General features: G+C 37.7%; 1 protein-coding gene across 1 annotated transcript in view; it reads left to right on the forward strand.

The window, feature by feature from the left end:
• Positions 1 to 13,632, forward strand: part of CNTNAP2 (contactin associated protein 2) — a 1,969,961-nt gene that overhangs the window by 1,417,238 nt on the left and 539,091 nt on the right. The window lies entirely within an intron of this gene.

Below are 13,632 nucleotides of genomic sequence, written 5' to 3' on the forward strand. Positions count from 1 at the left end.
TAAATAATTCCATTTATATAAAATTCTAGAATAGGTAAACCTGGTCAGCAATAATAAAGGAGATAAGTGGTTGTCTGGGACCAAGGGCAGACACAGAATTGACCATAAGAGAGCACAGGGAATTTTTGAGGTGATGACAAAGTTACATACATCCTGACTGAGGCAGTAATTACACAGTGTATGCATTTGTTGAAACGCATTGAACTATCCACTGAAAATTAGTGCATTTTATTATACATAACTTATGCTTTAATAAAGTTTATTGTAAATTAAACAAAATTGGGAAAAATTGAAAAAATGGTACTTGTTTTTATAATTATAGAAATGTATTTAATGTTTTATTAATTATCAATATTTTTAAACCTATGGAATTAATTTTTCATCAAAATCCGCTACATAATTATTTGATATTTCTAGGGATATCGCCCCTTCATATCCACTGAGTAGTAACTGTGTAGATGAAGTAGAAGAGAGATTATAGGTCCACAAAGTATTGCCCAAGTTCCACTGTATTAATGATGTATTTAAGGCTTTATATGATAGTAAGTGTACGGCAGAAATTATTTCAAAGGTCAAAATTGCCCTTTGGAAGAAGGCTGTACTTTAAACCTTTAACTTTGCAAGTTACTTTGCATGAAGCTTATTTGGCAATGTTATGTCACATATAAAGCCACTGAAGATCATTTGTTTATCACCTTAGAAAAAAAAATAGAAAATGATACCAAAAAAACTCATCCTAGAAACTGTTGAAAGAAAGCAAGTTCTGGGGCCAGAAGTGAACCCGGTACCCACTCTGCTCTATGCCTCATCTGTCTGCAATTTTATCTACAGCCCAGTATACTACACGGCAGGGCTGAATGAGTAAGAAAAGATTAAATTATGCTGAGGGTGCCCTCTTAAGGCAGAGAAACATACAATCATCGTTTAGAGATTCCTGAAAAGCAGTTGAAATACTGTGTTTGCCCTTAGACATCCTCAAGTGAGCTGGCCTATTTGCTTATCTGGAACAGAATGTCCTTGAGGTCATTGCCAAACAGCCGAGATCATTGGGACAATCATTAGGAGCCTGTTTCACAGGCAAAGTGCTTGAGTTTCGGGTAACCGTTTGACTTACTACCCAAACCAGGACATTTTAAGAAAGGAGGCACTATTAATAATTCTGCTGGAACAGCAAGCAGAAACCAGAACCATCCCGGGGAAACTAGGACCTTGGCCACCCTAGTAATACATAATATCCGAAGAATGTCTTTAATGTAGTGCCACCCAGGGCTACACTATAGAAAAATGCCTGAAGAATGTGTTAGGAACACAAATAAAAATGTCTTCAATGCAGTATCATTCATTTTAACCCAAGTTTTGTTTTTTAACCAAAGGCAGGATAGAATGTGGTTTTGGATAACATTTACTCCCAAGTAACATAAAAGACATCCACTCTTTCAGTCTACCATAATTTTTTTTTTCCATTTTAGGAAAGCGCTTTATTCTACCTGGAGAGCCATTCTAGCTCCTAACTCTGAGTCCCCTATTATGCACTCACGAGCTCTGTGTGTGAAGTAGATTACATAGAAATTAGCAAATTGATTCTCAAAATTGCTGTCTTCTCCTTTCTCCTATCAATCATCAGTTCCAGATAATAACTGATAGATTTTTCTTTTTTGCATGAATAAGAATTAAGTGTTCCCAGTCTTTGTTGGAAGATTTTAGGTTACTGAAAGTTTGACAAAGAATTTCTAAAATAAGCATAAATTTTCATTCTATGAAATGTGTCAGTATGTATCAGTGAGTATTAACTATTTGTTACTAAATTATTAATACAGCTCATCAGAAACCACTTTTTTTCTCCCCAGTGAGCTGTTGACGTTTAACTAATTTAACTGTGCTTAATTCATCCCTAAACTCTTATTCCCAGTTATTACCAGAATTGCTTTTAAAGCAAACATCTATTAGATACCAAAACTAAATCCCTCCATATAAAATAAAGATACTTGCAAATTGTTTACATTTATAGGATGCAATATGTAAACAGAATTTTGAGTGCATGAAGAAGAATATTTTCACTGTAATACTTTAAAAAAATATATCACTTCCTAGGGAGCCTGAGTGGCTCTATCTGTTATGCATCCAACTCGATTTTGACTCACGTCATTGTCTCAGGGTTGATGGGTTCGAACCCCACGTCGGCTCTGCACAGTGCAGAGCCTGCTGGGTATTTTCTCTTTCCCTCTCTCTCTGCCCCTCCTCTGCTCACTCTCTTGTCTCTCAAAAATAAATAAACTTCATGAAAAAAAAATCAGTCCTTAGGGTTTCACTTTAAGCTAAAACAGCCTTCCCCATTTGAGCATATTACTAACAGCTCTGAGTTGACTCCAGGATCAGTCAAAAGAAGTCATCATAATACATACAATCTCCTAAGGCACAAATTTTGGAATAAATTATGCCACAAATAAAATAGATTGGTCACTCCTTTCCTTTTTCTCTTGTCCTTTATCTTCAGTGGTGTAATCATTTGAGAGCGTATTTGCTTTCAAGGAAAGCTCTTTTTATTTTGATTACTTCTTATTACGGCTACTAATTAATATTTACATGGTGCCCAGGGATGAATTGTATGCTTTATTTGCATTATCATATTTAATCCTCAAGACATCCATTCAATATAGATGGAGGAGCCTGGAGGCTCCCAGAAAGTGAGGCTGACTCCATAGGGTTTTTAGTCTGAAGACAGGCCAAGTGTCCTCATGTAAAAAAAGGACTGATGTGCTTTTACAAGAAACAGAAGGGGGCGCTTGGGTGGCTCAGTCGGTTGAGCATCCCACTTGGGCTCAGGTCATGATCTCGCGGTCCGTGAGTTCGAGCCCCATGTCGGGCTCTGTGCCGACAACTCGGAGCCTGGAACCTGCTTCTCATTCAGTGTCTCCCTCTCTCTCTCTGCCCCTCCCCTGCTCATGCTCTGCCTCTCTCTCTCTCTCTGTCAAAAATAAATGAACATTAAAAAAAATTTTTAAACAAGAAACAGAAGCTTTCCCTTAAGAAAAATGAGCCAGAGATATACACTTACGTCATGCATTGTGAGACTTTTTCAGAAACTTTCGAGAGAGGAAATGGGAGGAAGAGATTGGAGAGAGATGGTACTTGTGGGAACATGACAGGTGAGCTGACATGAGCAGTGTGTGAGCAGATAGAACCATCCAGAATGTGCATCCTAGCTGCAGGCTTCCCACCAGCCCCTAATGAGCAAGAAGAACTTGAGCTGTCCCATGGAGATGACTATGCTTTTATTCTTGACCGTCTCCACTCAATGACAGCAAAGAATTCCTTGAGAAATTTATCATGATGTCCCCAAAGTTTTGGAATCAGATTTTTCCTAACATCTCATCTGAAGTGGTTGAAAGTACAGGGAAACTGAGCATAGAAACTGTTTGCTTCTCAGAAAACACAACCACAGAGGCTGGGGAGTGCGGGTCCCCCTGCTTCACGATGTCCGACTCCAAGGAGCTGGGCGGGAGGGGCACCAGGTCCGATCCCAACATGGGATTAGCCAGGTAGGGAGGAGTTTTAGGGTTAAAGCATATTAAAAAGACCTCTTCTGACACCATATTTTTAATCTATTTATTTCCCATACATAAAACATTTTGAACACTGTTTCAGCGCCAGGCACATCCTTTAGACTTACTATGTGCAGATTGATTCATCAGATGAATGGGAAAAATAGGAAAATACTTTTTACATTCCATGATTTTCTGAGCTCTTGTTGTTAAATGTGTATTTGTTTTGTATTTTCCCGTTGTCTTTGAAATAGCATTTCTTCAAATATAATTCATTTGAGACCGTTTCGGAATATGCCAAATAAGGAGTTGATGACTGATTTGCTTGTTAAGGGCCTGGGGTATACAGGGAATACAACTGTATTACGGGAATACAACTGAGGTTCCGAGAGACTCATCTTTAATGACATTCATGATGCCTTTTGAAGATGCAATTACTACTATGAAACTACAGCCAGTATCTTACTGCGGTTACTGTTTTCTTCAGTATGAGCTACAATATTACGTAATACACAATATAATTTGCCATATAAAAATATCATGAGCCAAAATAATAGTAATAATAATAACAACGATACCTTTCAAAAGTCAGACGCTCAAAATTAGCAAGTAGTTTTTGCTAAATCATAATACAAGTTATCATTGGAAAAGACATGTGTAGAACTCCGTTCCAAAGATGATTTTCTTTTTTTTTTTCCTTTTCCTTCTGGTGAGATGATAGAAACAAGGGATTCTGTATTCTTTTTAAAAATCTAAATGCAGTTATTCACAGAAAAAGTTGTTTTAATCTTTCTTCGATGAGTACTTTTAGAAATGAAAATGAAATTGTACCAGCAAAATTTAATTAGCACACAAGATGGAAATTTCTTATACGATTCTTCTAATAGATCTCATGACTGGCATCAGTTAATGCTAATTGGTAAATAATACAATGGAATCAAATATTATCATAAGAAAGAGAAACAAATATTCTAAGAATTGATTCTTCAAGAGTTCTAACCAAACGACTATTTTTAAAGAAGTCTACCTTCTGAACAATATGTGTTGTGTTCCTCGTGAGCAGAGAGAGGTTCTGAGATTTATCTGAGACCTAAGACACCAGCAGTGCCTGGGATAATAACTTTCTCAAAAGAACACAATGTAAATACCATTTTTTTTCTGCTTGGTTATTTTGAACAGCATGCATACTTCCCATGAACTATAGCAAGGTGTTTGATTAGTCAAAGAAAAAGCCAATATTTGAAAAGGTGTTGTTCACAATGGAACTAAAATAGATATAAGGCAAAATTGTGATGGGTTTAACATGGTAGGGAGAGACACTCTGCCATTGAAAGGATAACCAACTGAAAGTATACCTTGGGATTTAAAGGTAAAATGTCTGGTAATGATCACTATTCATGTGTGTCTAGAAGAAGAAACCATATGTGAATAGTGTTTCCTGCCCTACAGGGTATCCATAAAGAACATTGTTTGGCTTGCATTAGCATTTTGTCTAAGTAGTCTGGACTTGGAGAGATGTAAGACAGGTATAAGAAATGCTTAGATATAAAATAGATATACCATCATACATCTTAGATACATATACCTGGATATAAATTAGATCTGCCACACCAGGAAAGCGTGGATAATGGAATTTTCTAGATCATTCAGCATGCTCTGGCTTTGGTTAAGTTCAAGGGATAGGTTTTGGGGCAGATCTGCTTCTCATGAGTGTGCTCTCTACTAAATTACTTCAGTGTGCTGAGTCTCAATGCTACAGAAAGTTGGAGCGTGGCTGGAGGGTTGGTAATGTGCAGATATCGCTCCATCTTCAAAAAAAGTGAAGTTCTACCATATAATCCAGCTATCCCACTTCCGGGTATCTCTGCAAAGGAAACAAAGTCATTACTTCAATGAGATATTTGTATTCCCACATTCAGGATAGCCTTGCTTACAATAGCAAAGTTATGGGAATAACCTAAATATGCATCGAGGGAAGAATGGACCAAGAAAATGTGTGTGTGTGTGTGTGTGTGTGTGTGTGTGTGTGTGTGTATGCGTGTGTGTGATGTGGTATAAAGAAAATGCCATATATATGACTCTATAGATATATATATTTCATACAGTGGAATATTATTCAGCCTTAAAAAAAAGGAAGGAAATCTTGCCATTTGCAACAACATGGACAAACCTAGGGGGCATAATGCTAAGTGAAATAAGCCAAACAGAGAAGGACAAAGACAAGGACAAATACCACATGGTATCACTTATATGTAGAATCTGAAAAAAAAAAATGTCTAACTCATAGAAACAGAGAGTAGAATGCTGGTTGCCGGGGGGTGAGGGGGTGGGGGAAATAGAAGTTGGTAATAGGATACAAACTTTCAGCCATAAAATGAATAAGGTCTGCAGATCTATTGTATAGCATAACGACTTTAGTTGATAACACTCTGCTGTATAATTGAAATTTTCTAAGGGAGTAGCACTTTAAGGATCTCACCAAAAAAATCAAAAGGGTAAATATGTGAGGTGATAGATATGTTCATTAACTTTATGGGGAGGAATCATTTCACAGTGTATACATATATCGAATTGTCACATTGTGCATTTTAAAAAGCTTACCATGTCAATTAGCTTAGTTGTCAGTTTTACCTCAGTGAAACCATAACGGAGGGGAATAGAGTTCTATACGTATCCACTAGGAACATGATATTGACCTTGGGAATGAGCCTAGAATAGATTTATAAAGGGACAGAAAATGATAATAACAACACATAGACAGGAAACCAGGAGTAGGCAGGAACTGATTCTCCTTTTTATTGAGGTATTAGCATATACTCACAGCGAGTTCGGGAGACAGAAGTGACACAGGACCCTAGTGTTAATCTCAACCCTAAGTGAGTTAAACACGATGTATTGGGTTACCTCTGAGGTTCCGCTAGAATCTAGGCAAGACATCATATGTGAAAGAAGTTGGTAATCTCCAGGTAGGCAGTTATTTGGGTCTGGAAGTTCCCACCTGAACACTTCCTCAGGGTGGAATGCTATAAACCTAGGGAAGAATGTCATTTTCACCAAGACTGTGACCACAGAGATTAAGGCCCTCATCACCAGTCTGGGTGCAAGGAAAGTGCTTCATTCCTGCTGTGGGGAACTCGGAAGAACCATGCAGGAAACCATGCTGTGTAGAAGTTACTGCTGCATAGATCCTGGAATAAGGATTAAGGAAGAATTCAGTTTCTTAACTTGAACCATTGGAGAGCGTCATTTAACCCATGACCAGAAGGGGAACATGAGTGAAAAGGGCTGTGGCTTGGGAGACGTGGCCAATTGTGCTCACGATGCAAGATACACTAATCAGGGCTAGGTCAGTCTGGGAATGGCTGACCAAATATGGTCGGTATGAAACCTCACTACTAGAATTAACATGGGGACCAGAGCAAGGATTGTCGCACACCTCCTGCTTCAAACTTAAGTTGGACCAGCATGGTAGAGCCCTACCTATAATTCTATAAAGAGACAACAGTCTTCTCTTTTTCCTTACCTTTGCACAGATTGTTTCCTCTGCCTGGAATGCTCTGCTCTCCGTTTTTGTCCTCATATAGTGAACCATGCTCAAAACTTAGGTCAAATTTAACTGTTCTGCAGTCTTTTCTGCCTACTACAGTGGAATTAAATGTTTGTTCCCCTATATCTTTTAATATAGCTTGCATATAACTAAGTTTGCCTATGTGCCTGCCTTCCTAAATGAGCAATGAATAAGTCAAGCTCCAGGACTGCAGAAATAGATCTCTTCATCTTTAATTCCCCCTGGAAACTGACTCATTTCCTGGTAAACTGCTTAATAAATGTTTGAATGAATGATGAATAAATGAATGAAAAATAAAAGGAAGGAAGGCAAGAAGGAACAAAGGAAGGAATAAACAAAAGAAACAATGAAGAAAGTTCACTCTAAGCTACCCACTTATTCACATCGTAAGAAGTGGTTTTAAAAGGAGAAAAGAAGGGAGCACCTGGGTGGCTCAGTAGGTTAAGCAACTGACTTTGGCTCAGGTCATGATCTCGCGGTTTGTGGGTGAGAGCCCCGCATCGGGCTCTGTGCTGACAGCTCAGACCCTGGAACCTGCTTGGGATTCTGTGTCTCCGTCTCTCTCTCTGCCCCTCCCCCACTTGTGTGCATGCTCGCTCGCTCTCTCTCTCTCACTCAAAACTAAATTTAAAAAATGTAAAAAAAAAAAAAAAAAAAGAACCTGGACTATCTTCATTGTCCTGAAATTCTGTAAGATCACGAGACAGAGGCAGAATATTCATCCTTGTTTCTCACTGACGTTATGGTTTTGGAAATCAAAGCAGAATATTTGGGGAGTAACAACTGGACCCAAAAATAGAATGAAGTTACCAGAATGTTGGACTCCTGTAACACAACCAAGAACCCCTTGAAAGATGAAAAGAAGTGGCTTCAGAGCAAGATTTGCCAAATTGATCAAGATGGTTTTGTTTTGACATCTGAGAAGAAGAAGAGAAGGAACAGAAAAAAACAGTAAACCTCAATGCTACAGATGAAAACAGCATTCACACAGGAAGAAAAACAATAGTGGAGGTAACACCCTAGTATTCCAAGAAGAAATACCTAGAAAAATGATCTGGAAGTAATTCTTGGAAATCAAAATTAGATTTTTTAAGTGTAGAGAGCATGAGAAATAAAGAGAAAAATATTTTAAAACCTATGTATGGCGGAAACAACATTTGAAGCACTGATAACAGAAATAAAAGTGACATAATCTTCCTGATCTAACCAATCACCAATTATTCTTTTCCAATAATTTTTAAATGTTTATTTATTTATTTTGAGAGGGAGTGAGAGAGAGTGGAGAAGGGACAGAGAGAGAGAGAGAGAGAGAGAGAGAGAGAGAGAGAGATCCCAAGTAGGGTCCTCTCTGTTCAGCTCAGAGCCCGATGCGGGGTTCAGTCCCGCGAACGTTAAGATCGTGACCTGAGCCAAAATCAAGAGCTGGACACTTACCTGACTGAGTCACCCTGGCACCCCTAAAATGATTTTTAAAGACTTAAGTGTATATTGTTTGTGCAAAACTTTTGAAAGGTGGAAAAAAATATAAACTGCAAGGTAACCTTTCAGATAGGTGCACACACACACACACACACACACACACTCATACACACTGTGACTTACTGTGACCACACCAAAGAGTTGATGTTTTTCATCTTGCTCTTTCATTTAACAGCATGGTGATAACTTCTTTGTGCCAATAAATATTCTTGGGAAGCATGTGTTTTGCTCTAAATAAGATATTTTGTCATATAAACAGACCACAGTATATTCAAACATTGCTCTATTTTTGTATATTTAGAATTTTTCCACATTTCATTTTTAGAAATAAATTGCTTATATCCATATAAATGCATCTTTGAATGATTACCTTAAAATATATTCAGGAAGTGGAATTACTGGAGGGAAAGGGTACGAAAAATGTTTAACATTTTAATGTTTTGTGATTATAATAGTAATATATGTGTGTCACAGAGAATTTGGAAAATATAAAAAATTTGAAAGCAAAATTGTGAACTTCCAGCTGTACTCTTTATTGCCTCAAATGCATGTTTTAATTCTTTAATGACATTTTTAGTTTCTTTATCATCCCTGTTGATTCTCCCTATCCCCAGTCCCTCTTTTTGTACCATCTCATTATACCCACTCCCTTTATGACCTGATTCCATTTCATAGGGACTTGACCTCCTGCCCTCTGGCTCCTGTACTCTTTCAGAAGTGTTTCCTGTAGATTAATGTTCTTTTTTTTTTTTTATTCTACGGCATGTTTTCCTTTGGGCAGAAAAGAATGAGAACATAGAGGTTGAGAGCTTGTCCTAGAACACAGCTGTCTAGTCTGAATCCCAGCTCTACCATTTCTGAGCAGTGTGGTCTTGACCATATCATTTAAAATATCTCTGTATTCAAGTGAAGAATGGAGATGATAGTCATAACTCATTACTAGGGTCTTTGAGAAGATTAAATGAGCTAGTACATGTAAATCATTTAGTATACACTCAAGAAGTGTTAACTCCTTTTTGGCTCTGTAGTCACCTTTTTTCTATTTATTTTTCCCTAAAAAGGGGAAAGATATAAAGATTTAATTATTGTCAGCATGTGTGTATGTGTGAGATACTATATGTACCTGTTCTTTTGAGCCAATGAGTCAAATCCTCATTGAGGTCAAATTAATGGTCATAGTTCCTGGTTCAGTTCCCAATTCATAGTCACTCACGATGGCTCAGCTGCACCATGATGAACTCACCTGCTCCATTTCATAGCTAGATCACAGGATGATAACAGGTGGTCTGTGACAGTCCACAATCTGTAATACACAGTGCTACTCAAATGGCTTCCATCATTCCCTGCCTGATAGTTTCATTCCAGAGCACTATCAGCCCCTCTCCATTCCTGTAAAGCAGAATGGGATGGAAAAATAAAGATGGTGGAGTGGGGGGAATGGATAAGATAAACAAGGATTCCAAAGAAACTAAAAACATCACTACAGAACTAAAATATACATTTAAGATGATAAAGAACAGGACTGGAACTGTGTATATTTTACTTTTTAGCTTTCTAAATTTTCCATATTCTTTGATTTTCTACTCAGATTTAGAGAGAGAGATAATAAAAGCAGAAAAGAGGAAATGAGATTTTTTAAAATACCTTGTACAATAGTATCAAAAATACCAAGCAATTCTGCATAATCTAATGGATGTGTTAGTACTATGGAGGAAACATTGTAAAACTTAATGAGAGATATAAAAGAAGATCTAAATAAATGGAGAGATGTAACATGTTCATGAGTTGGAAGACTGAATATTTTAATGATATTACTCTTGCCAAATTGATCTATAGAGTTAATGAAATTGCCATCTAAATTCCAACAGACTTTTCTTCAATAAAAATAGATAAGCTCGTTCTGAAGCATATATGGAAAAATGTCTTCAAAGAAGATATCCAGATGGCCAACAGACACATGGAAGATGCTCATCACTCATCATCAGGGAAATGCAAATTAAAACTACAGTGAGATATCACTTCACACCTGTCAGAATGGCTAAAATCAAAAACACAAAGAACAAGTGTTGGTAAGGATGTGGAAAAAAGGAACCCTTCCTTGTACAGTGTTGGTGGGAATGCAAACTGGTGAAGCCACTGTGGAAAACACTATGGAGGTTCCTCAAAAAATTAAAAATAGAACTACCATAGGATCCAGTAATCACACTACTGGGTATGTATCCAAAGAATACAAAAACTCTAATTCAAAGGGATACATGCACTCCTATATTTACGGCAGCATTGTTTACAACACCCAATATATAAAATTGGCCCAATGCCCATTGATCGATGAATGGATAAAGAAGATGTGGCCTATATATGAATATCATGGACTATTACTCAGCCATAGGAAAGAATGAAACTTGCCATTTGCAACAGTATGGATGGCTCTGGAGATACAGTGCTAAGCAAAGTAAGTCAGTCAGAGGAAGACAAATGCCATATGATTTCACTCATATGTGAAATTCAAGAAACAAAACAAATGAACACAGCGAGAGAAAATAAAAAAAGGCAAACCAAAAACCAGACTCTTAACTATAGAGGACAGATGGTTCCCAGAGGGAAGATGGGTGGGGGGATGGATGAACTAGGTGATGGGGATTAAGAGGATAATTATCTTGATGAACGCGGAGTACTATACAGAATTGTCGAGTCGCTATATTGCACACCTGAAACTAATTTCATTCTATATGTTAACTCTAGTGGAATCAAAATAAATAAAATACAACAAAAAGAAGGACTTAAAAAATTTAAAATAAAATAAAGGGTATATGGAAAAGCAAAGGGCCAAGAGCCACCAAAACATTCTGAAAGAAGAAGAAAATGGAAGGACCCACTCTACCATCTATAAAGACTAGGTGTAAACAAAAAGTCATAAGGGGAGTGTAATTTTGGCATAAGAATAAGCGAGGAAATCATTGGAATAGAATTGAGAACCCAAAAATCAATATGCATCTGTGGCCAAAGTAGCGATAGAGTAGCTGTAGTAAAAATACCATTTTCATGAACGGTGCTGGGATTATTAGGTACAAATATTTAAAAAATGAAGTCAGACTTCTACAGCACACCATATACAATAAGTAATCCTTAGTTGATCACAAAACTAAAAGTGAAAAGTGAAACTATAAAGCTTTCAGAAGATAATATAGGAAAACACCTCAATATCCTTGGGATAGAATACATTTTTGACCAAAAAAAACCCACAAATAGTAATGAAAAAAGAGTTAGTTTCTGTGCAACAAAAAGATGCCATAAATAAAATGGAAAGAGAAGTCACAGAAATAAAGGTATTAACAGCATATAGCTCTGACAAAGGACTCTTATTCAGTAGTGGGCTGAATGAGCACTTTGTGGTTGATACAGGGCTATCATCTGTAAGGTAGGGATGCCATAGTTAAAAGAGCAGAGTGCACATAAATACAGAGAAAAAACTGGTGGTTGCTAGAGGGAAGGGGGTGGAGGGATGGGCAAAGTGGGTGAGGAGAGTGGAAGGTACAGGTTCCAGTTATGGAATAAGTAAGTCACGGGATAAAAGGCATAGCATAGCATAAGGCACACAGGCAATGGTATCATGATAGCGTTGTATGGTAACAGGTGGTAGTTACACTTGTGGTGGTCATAGCATGACCTGAGAGTCGTAGAATCACCATGTTGAATGCCTGAAACTAATGTAACATTGTGTGTCAACTATATTTTAGTAAAAAAAAAAAAATTTCATAAGAGGGGTTCCTGGGTGGCTCAGTCGGTTAAGTGTCCAACTTTGGCTCAGGTCATGATGTCTTAGTTCCTGAGCTGGAGCCCCACGTCGGGCTCTATGCTGACAGCTCAGAGCCTGGAGCCTGCTTCGGATTCTGTGTCTCCCTCTCTCTCTTCCTCCCCCACTCGTATTCTGAGTCTCTCACAAATAAATGAAGATTAATTTTTTTTAATTTCACAAGAATACCTTACAACAATCAGGAAAGAAATATAATCCAGCCTTTTGGGGGTGGTACAAAATTTTTTTTAAATAGACAAAATGACAGCAGACCTCTGGAGAGATGTTGGCTGAGTTACAATTAAAATGTTATATTCTCTTGGGGTGCCTGGGTGGCTCAGTCGGTTGAGCGTCCGACTTCGGCTTAGGTCATGATCTCATGGTTTGTGAGTTCGAGCCCCATGTCGGGCTCTGTGCTGACAGCTTGGAGCCTGGAGCCTGCTTTGGATTCTGTGTCTCCTTCTCTCTCTGCCCCTGCCCCCACTTGTGCGCTCTCTCTCGCTCTCTCTCGCTCTCTCTCTCTTTCTGTCAAAAATAAATAAATGTAAAAAAATTATTTTTTAATATCATATTCTCCTACTGCTCAACTTAAAACGAGACACAGATCAATAAAGTACAATAGGCACTAAAAACAGCAACAAAAAAAGAGCAGGGTGCCTTTCTATTTTGCTAAGCCATTGCATTTGCTTTGTTTCCAGTTGGCAGCCACATGGAAGCCACGTGACATAGTATTGAAGACTTCTGTTCACATTCTAACTTATATAGGGTATTATTTCTCCTTTTCACGTCTCTTTGTGTCTTCATAGGTATGTTAGAGGGCATTTGAACTCCTCTGGCCCAAACTGAAGGTCAGGTGTCATCTTCATGCTTTTTTCACGTTCCTAAGATCTTTCGTAACCTTTACCGTATGATTCCTTAACATCAGCATAGATTTGTGATTTAGGTCTATTTTCTGTCCTTCCCGTATTCCTTAAAATTATACCAATAGTCTTCCATGTTGAAATATAGTCCCACGTAATATTTCTATTGGATAATTACAATTTGTTCAGATTATAGTCTAATTGGTCTACCATGACCCCATTGTGATGAATTTCAGTTTACTCCCCGTATTTCATAATGACAGAATTTCAATGAGAGACCTCTTGGATGGAATTTGCCAACTATCAGAGTTTTAGACAAATTCTCAGGAGTGAGATAAAACGAGGTCATTGTGTATGCATCATGTTATGCTTTTAAAATATATTGTAACA

The sequence above is a fragment of the Panthera onca genome, chromosome A2 (assembly GCF_046562875.1).
Source record: "Panthera onca isolate mPanOnc1 chromosome A2, mPanOnc1 haplotype 2, whole genome shotgun sequence".
Classification (NCBI taxonomy): domain Eukaryota; kingdom Metazoa; phylum Chordata; class Mammalia; order Carnivora; family Felidae; genus Panthera; species Panthera onca.